At 36.2% G+C, this 18,613-nt stretch overlaps 1 protein-coding gene across 3 annotated transcripts in view; it reads left to right on the forward strand.

Annotated features, from left to right (window-relative positions):
- The window catches only part of Zfhx4 (zinc finger homeobox 4), a 193,605-nt gene that overhangs the window by 80,629 nt on the left and 94,363 nt on the right, over positions 1–18,613 (forward strand). The gene's annotated exons all lie outside the window — the stretch shown is intronic.

Consider the following 18,613-nt stretch of genomic DNA (forward strand, 5'->3'; position numbering starts at 1 on the left):
GTACTCTTTCAGGTAGATGCAGCTTTCAGCTACTGTATGTTGCCAAATATCTCACTAATAATCAGCATGAGGAGGACACTTGTTAGACAAACAACTATTCTCTAGAAATCTCCTCACAGTGAGATCTGGCCTTCTCATGTTTCTGCTTTTTGATACCAAATCAGGGGCTTTGTCAGTGCTCCCCCTGCAATCTCTTTGCCTTATTTTTCTTATTTTGTCCCCTTAACACCCAGATTTTGAGGATGAGAAACCATTCTCAGCTTTTCTCTCCTTCTCCTCTGTCATTTCCCCTTATTAGAGTTCTAGTGGCTTTCCTACATTAAATATAATGATCCAATTGGCCCTCCAGGCTGTTCCTACCCTGTCATTGTATGAGCGATGCCCACACTATAGTTTATAATTTCAATAGTAACCTATATCTGGGTAATTTCCAACCAATTTTCATATAAAGAACCATGGTGCAAAAATAATGTTTATTTAGCATCATTAACAGCTTATGGAAAAATATCAAGGAAGTGATTTTTTGTTACAAAATATATTTGTTACTTTTCTTGTTACTGTAACAACATATTTGACAAAAACCACTTAAAGAAAGAAGGTTTTATTTTGACTCACAGTTGGAGGGTGCATTACAGTCCATCATGGTGTATGCTGGGTAGGTATGGTCACAAGGAGTGTGAGGCAGGTGGTCATATTGTGCTCTTAATTAGGAAGGAGAGAGAGTATTATTGCTGCTAACTTGCTTTTCTCCTTTTTATTCAGTATAAGCACCAACCTATAGGATGCTTTTGCCTACATCCATGATAGCTCTTCCTTTCTCACTAAAAACTCTCTGGAAACAATTTTACTGACACAAGTAGAGGTGTGTCTCCTAGATGATTCAAAATCTTGTCATGCCTACAATGAAGATTAATCAGCTAAACATGTTGCTAGAAAAAAATACCATAAATGATTGTTGCCAAGGAAATAGCATGAAGTGGGAAAAATTCAAAATTTTGGACAGAAGAGAATGGCTTAGTGGTTAAAGTGCTTGTCTACAAAACCTAATATCTCAAGTTCAGTTCCCTAGTACCCATTTGAGCCAGATGCACAAGGTAGCGCATGCATCTAGAGTTCATTTGCAGTTGCTAGAGGTCCTGCCTAGTCTCTCTTTCTCATAAATAAATAAATGAAATATTTAAAATAAAAAGACAGGTTATTTCTAACAAAAATTAGGATTTTTTTAGGGTTCTGAGAAATAGTAACTATAAATATTTATAAGAAAAATCTAAAATGTATGCCCCAGGACACTTGATACTCTTCAAAATATACATGCGGGGAAACATACTAGTTAACTATGCACCATCACAGGTAGATCATGTTAATTTTATTTATAATGTAGCAGATAAACTTTGTAATATGTATAAGTTCATCAACATCATCATTTTTTTCTGTCTTTGCATGACTTACTTTAATAAATAGTAAAATGGAGAGAATAGTGGAGCCAGTAGAATGCAACACATGACATTGGTCACATCCTATATAAATAGTTTGAGATCACATAGTTTTAAAAGGCCATTCAAAGATATGTGAAAGGGTAAAATTGGCTTAAAACCTTAGACAACTTTTCAGAACAAATTGTCAATACAATTGAGATTTGTTTGAAGACATGAGTAAGAAATACTTAATTTTTTTTTTCTTTTCAAGAAGTTGAGAGATTATTTGCTTGATTTGGCTTAATGCTAGTCCAGTGTCTAGTTCCACAGCCTCACTGGGTTTAGAGTGAATTATCAAGAGGCCATTTACACAATGCAATGTGTGTGACTATATGTGAACAACCAAACATTGGTATATATTTTTGAAAGAAAGCCATAAGAAGGGATCTCTATCCCTATGGATTTAAAAACATGTACTTTGAGGCCACGCCTTTAATCCCAGCACTTAGGAGGCAGAGGTAGGAGGATCGCTGTGAGTTCAAGGCCACCCTGAGACTGTATAGTGAATTCCAGGTCAGCCTGAGCTAGATTGAGACCCTACCTCATAAAACCAAAACAAACAAACAAAAAAAAAATTACTTTGTAATTAATATTAAGCAAAGAAGTGATCTAGTTAGAGGCTTAGGTATGAAAGAAATATCCTTTTGAGGTTGATTTTATGGCCAATTAATATTCAAGTGTTGAGACAGGGGTTATTACTCTAATAGGACCAACATTCTAACTACCCAGTTTTATCTGTTTTCACTCTTACTTGTTTTCTAAAAGACTGGTTTTCTGCAAGTTTGCCAATTTTTCTGAATACTTGTTAGTTTCATGTTGCCACTCTTTCTCTTTTTTAAGTTAATATTGGTACTGCACAGCCTTTGGTCTTATATTATTAAAATAACAGTCTTTTCTCCCAGGCTGTAGGTTAAGTAGTGCTTCCCTATTGTTCCAACTTTCTGGGATTCTTCACAATAGGTTCCAGACTGAGGTTAATTAACAACTCTGTTAACACCTTCTGGAGCTCAAGTGGTTCAAATACAGCCTGCTGAGACATTATTTCTTAAAAGGTGAGGACTAATGACCCAACTATAAGGCACCATCTCAGAGGCCAGTTTTCAATCTCGTAAAAATTTCAAGTTGAGGAAGCTCAACATAGAAAGTCATGAGCTGTCATAAAATACTATTCCGGATATAGTTGGTTGGAATTGCCCAGGCACTTGGTAACCTAAGAGACAAGTTAATAGTAATTCCACCTCATTTAGTTGAGTTTAAGGTACCTGAAAGTACCTTAATAGACTATAAAAATTATGCCTTGAGACACTACTTAAATACTATAAAAAAATCTTTTGCAAAGTTCTACCAGAAAGTCATGAAAAACAATCACTATGTATGTTAACTAAACCTCACATATATTTCTGTTTGAAGACTTGGTTACACAAAATTTCAGATGATTCAAAAGTCTCAAAGGAAACTGGGTGTGGTGGCACATGACTTTAATCATAGCACTTGGGAAGCCAGGTAAGGAGTATTTCTGTGAGTTTGTGGCCTCTCTGGGACTACAGAGTGAGTTCCAGGTCAGCCTAGGATACAGTGAGACCCTACCTGGATAATAAAGAAAGGAAAAAGAGTCTAAAAAAATCAATTGTTGAGGCTATAAATTAAGATGAATTTGTAATTTGGATAGTAAATGCTTTAATGTATTTTTACTCATATATGTTACATGTGTGGGTTAACATACTCACCTTGAATAATACATATTTATCTTCTGTAACAAATAGCCATGTGGTTCAATTCTTGCAGAAATCACTGATACATGGCATAGGACCAAATCTGGGTGGCAGCTTAAAATGTAACATACCAGTGTACACCTGTATTATGACTACATATTCATTGCATGAAAAGTGTCAGAAATTAGACTGTCACAGGAGGAGAGGATAGGTTATTTTCAGTATGTTGCATTTCTAGGCACAACACTCTTAGGTACTGCATAGCTATTATGTTATTTATCCTGTAAACTAAGTCTCAGAAGTAGCCACTGCAACTCTTAGTAAAAGGATGAAAAAAATTAAGACTTAGTTTATGTATTTCACTCAGCTTATGATGCCATTAATTAAGGAAGTACTATTGAAACCTTAATCTATATCCCTTTAAAAAATGTATGCTTTTATTTATCTTACAATAAAGACATATACTAACAATTTTTAAAGAGACAGCTATGCAAAATGAATAAAACATTTTAATGAATCAAATGCTTTCCCACTGAGAGAATGCATGAAAAGAACAACAGGCAGGTTGAAAGCATTATACATAAATACTAAGGAAATTTGAAAATGATTAACTATGCAACAATAGTAGTGATAAATTTTTGAGAAAGCTTGTTGAATGCATGTTAAAGATTAGAGGTTGAAAATTGATCATTTAGGCCAATGGATATTGGCAGGTAATTGGGCTTTTGATTAGGAAATAATCTTAAATGTCTATTTTAGTTTCTCTTTTCCCCATTCTCAATGCAGTTTGCCAGTGGGTGGCTTCTGAGAGTCTAATCAGGTCAACACATTCCTGCTGCCATTATGAAGTAGCAATTATGCAAAAGATAGCACAATGTGGATATTTAAATTGATCTCTTCAATGACAGATGAATGTGGCTTTAATTACCATTTCACATGTAGCTCAAATATATAAATGATCTTTCTCTTGGGAAATATACAATTTCATTATTACTTAAAAAATAAAAACAAAGTTACTAATTATTTGATGTTTTATCATGTTGTCGACAATTATTTAATGTAACTTTAGATACACAAGGTGCTTTCTCAACCTCTAAGTTATTTTTTGAAAGGAATAATTTTTTATCTTAATAAAATTGAACACTTCCTCCCACTCTCACAAAAATCCTTCAATAATGGCATAGTCTAATTTTGACCCACGTCAAGCAGTTAATGAATGTTGGTGTAGTTCCCCTAATTCTCAGATATTGACAATCAAAACCAAGGAAAATACATTTTCTTAAGAAAGCAAGATTTTCTTCTCTCTCTCATAGAAGTCTGTGCATTTGTGTATGTGCTTACTGTGCATGAGGGTAGGTATGACGATGTCCGAGATTGTATCCCAGCTTTATTAACAGATAGTTGACAGTGACAACTTAATATCTGTTCTTTAGTTGACTTCTCCAAAAACTCAAGATTAAATGAAGTGATGTAAACGTGTTTACTACCTTACCTTTGTTTAATGAAATTGAATCCCATTTCTTCCCCCTTATGATAACATTAGAATAACATTTCTGAATTGTAACAGAATATTTCCATAAAAGACTTTATTTTCCCCAATGGTGCTCTGATAAATAGGAAGGAAATACAGCTTCAGCACTCCTAGCTGCCTCACCTTCATGTGTGTTCTAGCTAAAGCAGCACACCTGAACATGAGGGTAAGTAAACAATGTTGCATTTAGGTATGGGAATCTTTCTAGAAATCCACCACAAATATACTGATATGAGCTGAAATTCTGCATGTGGACATAGATGCATTACTTCTTAACCAAAACCTAAGGGTTAAGTAACATCCAAAAGATAAATAGCTGGTGACTGGTGGTATAAAATATAAACTTTGGACCTTATTTATTTTTTTCCTACAGTACATTATTTCGCTTGTCTTTAGAGGATTTATTTTCTAAAGATACACACATAAGTCATTACTAACATGTTCACTGAACAAGGCACTCCTTGAAGATGGTCTAGGCTTTGGCCCTGAGGTGGAGACATTGGCTTATATAAGGTACATGTGTAAATATTTAGCAAAACACATGGTAATTGTCATAACAGATTCAAAGAAGATATAATAAAGAAATAAGTAAAGAATAAAGAAATAAATAAAGAAGAGGTAATATTTGGATTGGTGTTAGAATTTGAATATGCACATATAAGGAAACTGGGAAATGGTAATAAAACGGAAGAGTATGAAGGATTCAAGATAAGGGAATAATTTGAAGTCTTTTGGGAAAAAAAAAAAAAAGAAGCCACTTTTTAAGTTTTCCTGGGACAAATAGTACCAGCACTGAACTCATCAGGAAGGGAACTTGAAACCTTGAATAATTTATACTGGATATGGGAACTATCTTAGGGGATAGAAACTGGGATAACATTGATGGGTTTTTGGCCACAGGATTTTCATCGTATGATTTAAGAAAATTGTTAATTGGTTGCAAGGACCTGTAACTTAAGCCATAACTTGTGCCACGACGGTGCTCCATATTGGTTTGTGCTCATTGTCAGGCTACATGGTAGACGATGGCTGGGGGGCAAAGGTTTCAGAGAGGTAAACAGTGATGACGGGGCAGGTGGGATTAGCAGGAAAGGGGAAGAAGATAATAGTAGAACAGGAAAACAACTGTTTAGATGCCTGGGGTAGGAGTCTGAGCTGATAGCCACATTTTTGTTTTGTATCAGCATCAAAATTGTGGAGAGTGCAGGGAAGTTGAGGCAGGAGTTAAAGGAAGGGTGAAGATCTGGACATGGTGGAACATATTTGAGGCACTGGTACTTAGGAGGTGGAGGCAGGAAGATCATGATTTCAAATCCAGCCTTGATAAGAATCTATGTCAAAAACAAAACACAAAGTAAACAAACAAACAAACAAAAAAAACCTGTGAACAGAGGGACAGACTCATGGACAAACTCTCACCATCTGGGGATAAGGTGGAAGCCTCAGAAGAAGGACACAACATGGTTGAACTTTAGGTAAAAGGTTTGTTTGGGGAAGAATCGTTGTTAGGAACTATGATTTGTGACTCAAATCCAAGGGGTACATTAAAAGAAGAGCAAAAATAAAAATATTGGGAATCTAATTTAAACAACAGAGAGGTCTATGTATTGATATGAAGAAAAAAAAAATGAAAGAGACTAGATAGAAATAAGTAGACCCAAGAGAAGTTAGAAGGGGCCTTTTACTTTTTTTTGCAGAAAAATTAAAAGGAATTTCAAGAAAGTAGTAGTTGGCAATATTAACTTGTGTGGGGAAACTCAGGGAAATAGCAGAATATATGATATATCCCCAGAAATTCCTACTTTTAACACATGGAGATGAATCATATATATACTTACAATGATTTATTTTCATCTCTCCTCTTTGATTGGTAATACAAATATAGCATATAAGCACATATATGTATTATTTTCTCAAAAATTTTAGCTTTTATAAAATTTGAAAATACTTGCATTATAATAACCTACAGATGCTATTTAATATCTTTTTAAAGGGAGAAAAATAAAAATTACAATATCTGAATGCACATTTACCTTAATAAAAGCTAGTTTTACTCTAGGAACTTTTGAAACAATAAGAAAATTATCACAAAGACTCAATATTTTAAAAGGACTCAGTACAACTTGTATAATTTGCCAAACTTCTTTAGAATGTAGTGAGTTTTCTATCAAAACAACTTCACTTGGCTCTACTTAATGAAGTCAAAAGTATAGCTTGATTTCATTCTCTTTACAAATCATTGTACACATCAGTGTCAAATGGCAATAAAAGCACACAGGGTAAAGGTCTTAAAAACAGTCCTTAGTATCAAAAACTTTGGCTACTTTGCTTGGGTTAACCTCTCTCTTGGCATCTTGTCCTGCATTTGACTTGGCTACTCAAAATACTTTTTAGCATCATACTCATGTGTGGAATCTGTCAGACTCAGAAGCTTGTGGAAAAGAATGCCCAATTCTGGCTCCTGTGTCAGCTCTTTGAACTGGAGCTTTATTCCCAAAAACTAAGGCTGAAGAGACAACATTAACACTATGATTTCATTAATCACTATCCTGGTAGAAAATAGGAATTTTTAGCTTTTCACACACCTTTGTAAAAACTTTCCTGGACCTGAGATGACACAGGTTCTGTTAAAAATATCATTGTTATGAAACAAATAAATTTTCTGTAAATAGTAGGAAACTCAATCTAGATATCCCACAGTCATTTCAAATTCAGTATGTCAAAAACAGTATGCATGCCTTTCCCCTGATCTGTTCTTGTAATTGGTTCTACGTCTTTTTCAATGACAGGATCCTACATTCACTAGCCCAATCTAGAAACCAGAGAGCTATTTTTAATCTTCAGTCAAGCAGTCATGAAGTTCTATCAAACATTACATTCTGATTAAAACTTCAGTCTTTGTAAGTTTGGAAACTGTCAATGAAATTACAAGAAAAAATAAAAAAGTCTACTGGTACTTCTCTCTTGTTTGCCATTAGTTGTGCCTCACCACTTTTTTTTTTCTGTTTTGTTTTTTATTAATTAGTTTTGTACTCAGTGAATGCAGTCGAATTGGTACCATTGTTAGCCTCCTCCCTGTCCTCCCCCCTTCCTCTGGCCCCTCCTTGTTGAGGTATATGGGTCATGCATTTTGAAGTCACCCTCTGTTATGGGCAGGAGGAAATGTCTCTGTGTATCATGACCCAACGTGCCTCATTGTTTTCTTCCTCACTATATTTGTTGAACTTCTTGCTAATTTTCTGAGAATCTTTGAGGTAATGGAGATAAAAGGATAAATACATAATTAGTCAATATCTCTGTGGAGCTTGAGATTGGTGAAGAAGATAGACACTTATTAGTAAAATATGCTAATATGTGATTGTTGATATATTGAAATTCCAAAAGACCACAGACTACATGGCATGAAGCTGGTCAGATTTATTAAAAAGACTAAAAGTTTCCTAAGTGAATATGTTTGAATTTAGATGAAAACAGATTTACAATAGGCAAAAAAGAAAAGGGAAACTCAAAGCTAGAAAATATTCTGGAAATGTTGCACTTGAAGTGAAGCTTACTCTTGGAAGGATCTGATGTTAGGAAAGTTGCAGTAAAGTGGGCAGATGAGGATAATGAGGAAACACACTGCAGGGTTGGGTTTATACCAGAGGATCTTGCACTTAAAACTGAAATACGTTGAAAGCAGTGGGGAATGCGTATTAAATGAGTCACTTCTGTTGGGGTCATGTTAAGGATTTAAGTTTTAGCCTAGCCAAACAGAAAGAATACTATAGAAAAAACAGAACATTTAGGAGGGGATATGAATCTATCAGATTAGCATCCTTAAATGGTATCTTCCAATACCATACTTACCCTCTATGTCTACTTTGTCTTGCTTTATTTTCCTTGATATTTCTTATTAATACCAGAATTTAAATATCTATTTCATTGAGTTTTTCTTATTGATTTGGTTCTTGAATAGGGTACATTCTTGAAGTGAGACATTATTTAATTCACCACTGCAATTCCAGTTCCTAAAACAGTATTCAACATACAGCAGATGTGAAAAAATTGTTAATGAATAAGTTTGTTTTTCAACATGCTTGTAGCAGTCTGGTTCACATTGCTGGTAGAAATCACCCAACCAAGAGCAGCTTCTGGGAAAAAGAGATTTATTTTGGCTTGCAGGCTCGAGAGTAAGCTCCATGATGGCAGGGGAAAACAATGACACGAGCAGAGGGTGGACATCACTCCCTGGCCAACATAAGGTGGACCACAGCAACAGGAGGGTGTGCCAAACACTGGCATGGGGAAACTGGCTATAAAGCCCATAAGCCCACCCCCCACAATACACTCCCTCCAGGAGGCATTAATTCCAAAAAATCCATCAGCTGGGGACCTAGCATTCAGAACACCTAAGTTTATGGGGGACACCTGACTCAAACCACCACATTCTGCCCCTGGCCTCCATAAACTGATATACATACATGATGTAAAATACAATGCTTTCAGTCTGACTTTAAAAGTCCCCATAGTTTTTATCAATTCCATTGATGTACATACATCCCCATAGTCCAAGATCTTTTAACTGAGCCATAGTACCAAAAAATAACCTCAAAAAACCCATAATGGCACAGAATAAATATTCACACTGCAAAAGATGGCATTGGGCATAGCAAAGAAACATTTAGCCAATACAAGATTTAGAATAACTAGGGAAAACATCAAACTTTGTAGCTTCAAGTCCAGCAACTATGGCCAGTGATAAATCTTCAAGTCCAATAATTCTAACCAGCAACAAGTCTCTGGCATTCCAGTTCCACCCCTCCAGCTAGGCTACTCACAGTCCTGGGAAACTTCATCAGAGGCAGCTCCTCAACAGCCATCTCATGGTCCCAGAAACTCCATTGGGTCTCCACTGCAAGCTATGGTTCATCCTCATGGCCCCATGGGGTCTCTATGCAGGCAACCAGCAAACCTGCTTCACACTTGTTGCAAACTCATTGACCCTCTTTCCAGCATTTCTTATACTCTGCGATACCAGGTAGGGTGCCAATTTGTTAATCCAGGGGGGAACAAAGCAGACTTTGAAGAGTAGGACACTCCTTGAGCACTCAGGCCCCTTCAAAAGATTTGACATTCTTCCTGTTACCCCAGCGCAGGTCAGCTAGCCCAGTCTCAAAGGTTGTAATCTTTCAGTTGCAGCTGAATGGGCAACAGTTCACCCAAAGATTTTTCTTTCTGTGCCATATCCCTCTGCACACACCAGTTCATTTCTATGCAAAGCAATGTTGCACAACTTCTCAGGACATGGGCATAAGAGCAAGCTTTTCACACAAACTGCTAGCTCTGTCCAGGCAAAGCTCTTTCACCCCCTCACAAGCCAAACCTCACAGTCCATAGTTCTTACTGCATTCAGGTCTTGCAGCTCAGACCAGAATAGTCCATCAGGCTATACTTACAGCACTGCAAGGCATTTCTGAGGCCAAGATTTCAAATCCTTCCACATTCCTCTTGAAAATCAGCGCCAAAAGGCCAAAACCACACAGTCAGGTGTCTAGCAGCAATCCCACTCCTTGGTACCCCTTTACTGTTGTGGTCAGGTTCGCATTGCTGGTAGAAATCACCCAACCTAGAGCAGCTTCTGGAAAAAAGAGAATTATTTTGGCTTACAGGCTCAAGGGGAAGCTCCATGATGGTAGGGGAAAATGATGGCATGAGCAGAGGGTGGACATCAACCCCTGGCCAACATAAGGTGGGCCATAGCAACAGGAGGGTGTGCCAAACACTGGCATGTGGAAACTGGCTATAAAGCCCATAAGCCCGCCCCCATCAATACACTCCCTCCAGGAGGCATTAATTCCCAAATCTCCCTCAGCTGGGAACCTAGTGTTCAGAACACCTAAGTTTATGGGGGACACCTGAATCAAACCACCACAATGCTAGTATTACTTTCTGAGTGGATAGAAGGAAGAAAAAGATTTACTTGTAAGAGATGGTTATAACAGCTAGAAAATTTCATGGATGGAGAAGCATTAAAGTATCGCTCAGTCCTAAATATACATTAAATACTTTAATATTTAAAGATGGCAAAGAAAAGGAAGCATCAAATATTGTTTCTTGGTGTCTGGCATTAGCTACAATGAAAGTCAAACTGGAAGGCTTAAGGAAGGAATATGGTATAGTGATTATGAATAGAAATGGCCAGGGGCTGGAGTGATAGCTTAGTGGATAAGGTACTTGCCTATGAAGTCTAAGGACCCAGGTTCAATTGCCCAGAAACCAAATAAGCCAGATGCACATGGTGGTGCATATGTCTGGAGTCCTTTTGCAGTGGCTAGAGGCCTTGACATGCCCATTCTCTCTTTTTATCTCCCCTCTCTCTTTCTCCTTACAAATAAATAAATAAATGCCAAGTGGTCAGCCTGGTGCCATCTTTCATTACCTTATAAACTTGGGCAACTTGCTTAGTTTCTATATGACTTCATTCCTTCTTCTTTAAGACAGAGTGCAAGATTGGTATCTGCATTCAAGTCTGTATCATAGAGAATTAATGAAAGAACTTATGTGGAGCACTTAGAACCATGCATAGTATATGAAAAAGGTCTCAACTAAAGTTTGCTACCATGAGAAAGATCAGAGAACCAGTAAGAGAAGAGAATCATTTCACATTTGCAGTTACTGAGTTTGTGGTTACAGACCGTCATTGTGGTGCCATCTATATATGAATGATGATATTCACAAAACAAATTTAATACAAAACTCTTGAGGAAACAGTTACATAATTATTAATGAATAAGGAAGATCAAGATGGATGGTCAAGATAATTATGGCAAAAGATAGGGGGGCAAAGAGGGGTCAGTGATGAACAGTCTTAATAATTCTTTGACTTAAGGAAGACTAAAGCTACCTGCCAGACTGCTCTACAGTCCTGATACCTTAGCCCCATCTCTCATGCTGAACCTTGTAGCCTCAAGAAAGCAAACTGGCCTGCTTCCACTTAACATCTTTCTGTGACTTCCCAGAGCATCAAATCCCAGTCTAGTCTAAGCTGACTACTTAAGGCTCACCACATTCCCTTTCAGTTTTGCCTTAAGTGCATCAAAATGCCTTATGTTATAAACAGTATTCCATCTGCCTTGACTTCCCTTCTACCCACTGATCAATGCTCATTCTGGGAGAGCCTGGCAGAGTAAGTACTTTGCTTGAAGATACTCTGAGGTACCCATGACACCTCATAGTTCTCTTCCGGGGAAAACTTACCATACTGGATTAAATTTGTTTATTCTGTTTCCTGATTTACTGTTTTAGGCTTACCCGGATCTTGAGTTTCTTGTTCAGTATTTACCATAGTGTGTGCACTAAATGCTTATGGAGCAAATAGGTGATGAAAAAATAATTCCCTCTAATTTCTCAAATTCCACATTCACTCCATGGAAAAATAATTTCATCTAGAGGAGGTCTATGTTCAAAGTACACTATATTCAGATTTTAATCAAATATATTTATAAAATATTCAAATAAACAGAGGGGGAAGAATGGCTCTATAAGGTTATGGAGTTATTTAAAATGTCACTGAATTGTTATAAATTGTATATAAATAATATCTTTTATATAATAATAATTTAAAAATTTGATTTAGCTCTAAGTTTAAGATTCACTTATGTTTTATCTTTTTAAGTTAATCTAGTTCTTAAATACATTTTAGGTCTCACATTCTTTTACATATTATATTTAGAACTTTAATATAAAGAAACATTGCAAATTATAGTTCCATTAGGTTATACTCTTCTGTCTTCTCTTCTGCACCTCCATTCCACTGAGGGCCATTGGGGTTATCAGTAATCACTGTGGGGTCATGAATGCACCAGTCCATCTCTGTGTGTATGGCAGGGAGCAATGCTTTGAAAGTATACCTTCCCACCTTTTGACTCTTACATTCTTTCTGCTCCCTCTTTTACAATGTTACTCAAGCCATGAAGGGAATGGTATAAATCTCTTTTAGTGTTGATAGCTCAGAAAACTCTGATTTTCTGCTTTGAAAAGTTTTGAATTGCCTGAGTGTCTACTTCTCACATTTGTCAGGTGTTGTATGTTTATTAAAAAAAAAAAAACACCAGTAATCTTACTCATTTACTTACTTTCAGTGTGATACAAAATATAAAAATAAAAATAAAATAAAATAATGGTCCAAAAGATAGAGAATAGATCTTTCTTTTTTGTTGTTGTTGTTGAATTGGAGGAAGTAAGTATTGATACGGGAATTTTGAGGTTTCTGGACCATGGACCAATGTACACAATGTAAAATATGATGCAAGAATTGGGATTTCTCTGCCAGTGAATCAATATTTGTCAATGTACTAATAATTTTAGAGCATCCCTGGATTCCTGTCTTAAGAATTCAAAAAATTGAAGTCTGTAGACCAGAAGGTAAAGTTTCGAGAGATTTTAGTAGATTATGATAGAATTTAAGAGAAGGAAGGAAGACAGAGCTCATGCCCAAGAAACATGAGTGGGGTTGTCAGAAGTAGGGAAGTCCAGAACTTAAGAGTCGGAAAGGAGAGAGTACAAAGAGCTCCTGCTCATGAGAAGGCAAGATCAGGGAAAAGACCAGAGTATGGGGAGCCCCTGCCATGAAATGGCAACAGTGTGTAAGGCCCAGAATAAAAGATAAGGAAGGAGGAAAGAACACAAAAAGCTCCCAGTCATGAGAAGGCAGAAGCAGGTTAAAGCCCATCTCTAGAGACCTAAATTTGAGGTCATTTATAGGTTCTGAATTGGGACTGATCTAACCAGCCAAGATGCCAGGTTTTGAGATCTGACCCAGCTGACCACAAGGATAAGTTCAGGCTTATTCCTTCCACAAATCTCACTTCTGGGAAAGGGGAATTCCTGCCTAGGGAAGGAGTCAGGTTCCGTTTATGGAAAAACAGATCTAGGGAACTCCTTCAGGTATCAATAGATAAGGAGAAGATGTATCCATCTCTCTCCTCTAGCAAAATGGAGACTTCAAAGACAGGCTCAAGAACAGTCCCTGTTATTAATTTTCTTGGGAGGTGGGGTAGGTGGCTGTTACCTTAAACTGCTTCAGTATCACTTTAATATGTTGACATTAGAAATGATTTATGTTAGGATATTACTTCATTACTCTTCAGGAAAACATGGTCTTTCTTGAAATCACTAGTCACATTTGATTGCCTAATTTATATATTCTATGCTTTTAGATTTATATATTTTCCTGTGAATTCAACATGGCATTTGGAAATTTTGGGGGGGACCAGAGGAACCATATATTTTATCTTAGGTACATCACTTCATACATAAAGGGAGAAATTAATAGAATATACATGCATATGTATATGCACATATGTGTGTATATGTGTGTGCCTGAGAGAAAGACACAAGAGAGTTATTAGTCATTCAGTAAAACTATAAACTGTCTCCTCCCTTCTAGAGTGGCCTATTTTGGATTAGATTGAATGACATCATTGGATGTTTTAGTTTTGCCTAGGTTATGGTCTTGATTTGGAAGCTGATCAACTGAAAATCATAAGATAAGGACAAGGCACTATCTTTACCATCATTTCTGACTGTTTTTTTAAATTCAGGGTCATATATATATTATATAAATTATATAAATATTTACACACATATATACATATATATATATATATATATATATATATATATATATATATATATATATATATATATATATGAATTTATCCATGAGGGGAAAGGGGGGGAGAGAATGGATGAACCAGGGCCTTTAGCCACTGCAAACAAATCCAGTTACTTGTGCCATCATGTGCATCCGGCTTATGTGTGTTCTAGGAGTCAAACCTGACTCCTCAGGCTTTACAGGCAAGCACTTTAACCACTAAGGCACCTTTTTAGCCCACAGAGTCCTTTGACATAGCACATAGTTGGTAGTAACAGTCTGTGATGGTTCCTCATGGCAAATAACAATGAGATCACTACAAACAATATTTCAAGTGATATATGTATATCAAGAAAGAATATGTGAATCTGTTAATTATATTTTTCCCAGCATTGTTAATATCTTCCCATCCATTTCAATCAGAATTAAAATTACATGCTGGTCTGGAGGGGGTGTTGTAGCCTAGTGGTTAAGGCACTTGCCTACAAAGCCAAAGAACCCAGGTGTCACATGCATCTGGAGTTCATTTGCAGTGGTTGGAAGCCCTAGCATGCCCATTCTCTCTCTTTCTCTCTCAAATAAATGAAAAAATAAAACAATAAACATAGATGCTATTACATCCAAATACTACTACTAGTAATATTTGTTAGACAGAAATACCTCAGTCTTGACTCATGCTTACTCTGTTTTAGATTCTTCTTATATTTGAAACTCATTTGTCTTCTGAATCTTAAGAAAATTGCTTTGTTTTTGCTTATTCTGTTAAAGGGAAAGTAAAAAATGTAAAAACCTGAGAGGTGTACAAAAATGTTTACAAAGCAGAAAGTACTTCAAAATAAATTATTTAAGAGCAAAAGTATTTTAAAGCATTCAAATTTAGATGATTCATCTTTAAGAAAGAATAGGATTTTCTTGACATTTAAGTATGTAAACAAAACCCTTACCTAGTTCTTTGCAATTTTTTAGAAATTAAGTTATTTTCTATAAGACATTGTCAAATTTTCATTTCCACAGGTTTTAGACCAACCCCAGATCAAAATCATTTTGTAAACAGTTGAATCTCTATAGAACATAAATAGCCTTTTCCTTGTCTTTTTTGGTAGGGTCTCACTCTAGCCCAGTCTGACCTGGAATTCACTATGTAGTCTCAGGTTTGCCTTGAACTCACTGATTCTCCTACCTTGGCCTACAGAATGCTAGGATTAAAGGTGTGCATCATCATGCCTGGTGATAAAAAGAATTTTTCTTATGATCTAAGCAATACAGTGTACAAGGATTTGCGCTGAATTAGGAATCATAAGTAAAATAGAGATAATGTGAAGTATATGAGAAAGTGTGTGTAAGTCATAAGGAAGTACTACACCATTCTACACCAGGTACTCGTTCATCTATGAATGCTGGTATTATAGGAGTCCTGGAGCCAATGTCTGTACCATAGATACTGAAGAACACATGACTATCAAATTTAAAATATCTGTAGCAATTCAGAGATGTGATACAAATACTGATGATTTTATTTTAGGGATATATGAAACATATTCTAACTATGTAACTTTTGTCTTCTTACATCTTTCATTTTTGTATCTACAAAGTATTGTCAGTGACAGTGGCAGCAGCTGACTTTTTATCTATAAGCAATCAGAATATTTACCTGATTTAAACAGTATCTGTGAAAATTTGATGATTCCAGCTATAATTATATACCATTGGGTAAAGTAAATAATTTGTAAATTTATAAGGATGTCATAGAACGCAAGTTAGCAGACCCTGAAAATTTGAATATGGATGCTGAATAAATAATCATGTGAAAAGTATAAATACAGTTATATTTAAAAATGCAGAAATCCATGCAAGAATTCAGCTGCTTGATAACTTACTAGGCAAATTTATCATTAATGAGAAAGGATTTTTTTTAAAAGACTTAAGATTGTATAAATGCTTTTTACCTAGAACTAATGGAAATAATTGGTAAAGTGCTTAATCAAGTCCCACATGGAACTGAATAGGAACTGGTGGATTGAAAATGTAGTCTGTGTGAGTAACCCAACAAGTTAGCAGAGTTCTCTTTACAGAAAGAAACAAAGATAGCAGTAATTAATGACCCTGACTCTGTGCCAGAAAAGCTTTCTTCTGACAACTCCAACTTAATTAAAACTTAAGACATTTCAATGGGCTCCGAAAGCCCCTGATGGGGTGAACTCTTGCAGACTCGTGAGAAAATTTTGTAAATTAAAGGGAAAGATGTGTGTTACCACTAGTGCCATGACTCTAATCCCTGACAGTCAAAGAATCTATTTAGTTCAGGCCTTTTCTTTTAACCATCTCACACCTGCAGGCTTCCTGGCACTTCCTCTGCTCCAGGGAAGGCAGTTTTTTTGTGTTTTTCGGAAGATCAGATAAGAGAAGCCTTGCTGTTCCTTTTGTTTTTGTGCATTGTTCATTAGCCTGAGAGTGTTGCAGGCACACTTGCTATGCTTGGCTTGCTCCCGAGTCGAACATAGCATGAAAGCCTTCAGTGGTATATAACATAGGGTGAAGATGGGTTGGTGGAAAAAGTAAATGTGTGTGTGTGTGTGTGTGTGTGTGTGTGTGTTTTCCTAAATGTGAAAGTGGCTCAAATTAAAACTCACAGTTGATGGGGCAGTCTGAATGGTTGTGGCCTGCTGTTCTTAAGACAGGGGAATGACAAGAAAAGGGGTTCTGTGCTAGACAGTGCAGACTTGAGACACCAGGAAATACATTGTTAGATAGCCCTTGCTCCTTTCATTGGTACCACTTTAAATTCCGTTGAATCAAAAAGCATGATTCTCAGTGGTTGTGGAAAAGAGGCATATTGAGTTATAAAACACGACATGCAGAATGCAGTGATATATTTATTAATAAGAATACCCCAAAGTGCAATCTTAGAAATGACGTTGGTGGCATACCTATTGAAGTGATTGTTCCTTGATTTACATGAGAAAAATAAAAGGAGTTTAATTTCTCTTCCCTTCTCTCTGGATTGTGTCTTGGTGTTTTATAATCACAAACACACTACCCCAGTAAGCCCTGAGGAAGACTGCCTCCCACACATTCGCATGTCCTGTGGCTTGGGAAGAATCAGATCTGGTCATTCCGATTCTAGGATCAGTTCTTGGATGATGTCTTCCCTTTTAGACCTGACTTGAGGCTGGTGTGTTTGAAGGGCACAGAAATGTTCATGTGTTGATCTAAGATTTGCTATTTCTCACATTGTCCCCACAAAGGAAAGGAAGCCGGTCTGCAGGTACTCAGCAATCTGCTCTTTTGCATCTTTCAGGTCTTTGTAGGCTGAGGTTAAATATGCAGAATTTTGTCATCTGGAGGTGTGGAGCCATAACTTGGATGAGTTGTGCTGAATTTCTCTTTTGAGGAAATGAGAATGATCACATGCTTTAATGTCTTACAAAAATGTTGAAAATGATGCTTTAGAATGGAATATCACTTTGTTCAATTAAAAAATAGATGCTAAAACATCTTCCTATGAGAATTAAATACATGATGTATAGATGTCGTCATTTAGTGTTTGGAGACACTCACCAGTGAGCTATTCCATTTTTTTTTAACTAACCACTTTCACATGCTAAAAAGCAAAGGGATGCAGGGGGAGGAAGGTAGAATCAACACGTTTGATCCTATATATAAAGTTTTTGTTTGTTTGAATTTCAGAATACTAACCCTTATCCAACTAATCTAGGAACAAATAAATGCCACCTGTGCCCATTTGTGTATTTTAAAAGAAGCATATAAAATATTTTGGTAACTTACTGAAACTCATATAGTTTATATTGAATCATAGCTATTAATATATTTTCTCGTTGTTGCTATTCTTATATGGGCAGTTTCCTTGTTTGAATGGAATTGAATCACCCCAATTAAAATGGGGGGAAAGTTTTTTTAAAAAATAAACTACTGTAACAGAATATGTTGGGGAGTTGTAAAAGTTTTTCCATTGAAAAAAATCAGAATTTAAGAGGATCTTGTTACATGCTGAGGGCAGAAATCAGAGTCAGCAGAGCTTGCGAAAACAGATTTTTTTTTTTTTTAAAGCAAAAATTTGTTGCGGGTCACTGTGAATGGTAAAAAAGAAAAAGCTTCGCATCAGAGTGTCTGTTTTGAATTAGATTAAACTTCAAATTAAGTTACTTAACTTTTTAGTGTATCTAACATATAATTAAGAGAAACATTTTTGTTTATAGAAAATGTAAGTTTATTCCATGCATGCAGATTTATGGAAAAT

The sequence above is a fragment of the Jaculus jaculus genome, chromosome 2 (genome assembly GCF_020740685.1).
Source record: "Jaculus jaculus isolate mJacJac1 chromosome 2, mJacJac1.mat.Y.cur, whole genome shotgun sequence".
NCBI lineage: Eukaryota > Metazoa > Chordata > Mammalia > Rodentia > Dipodidae > Jaculus > Jaculus jaculus.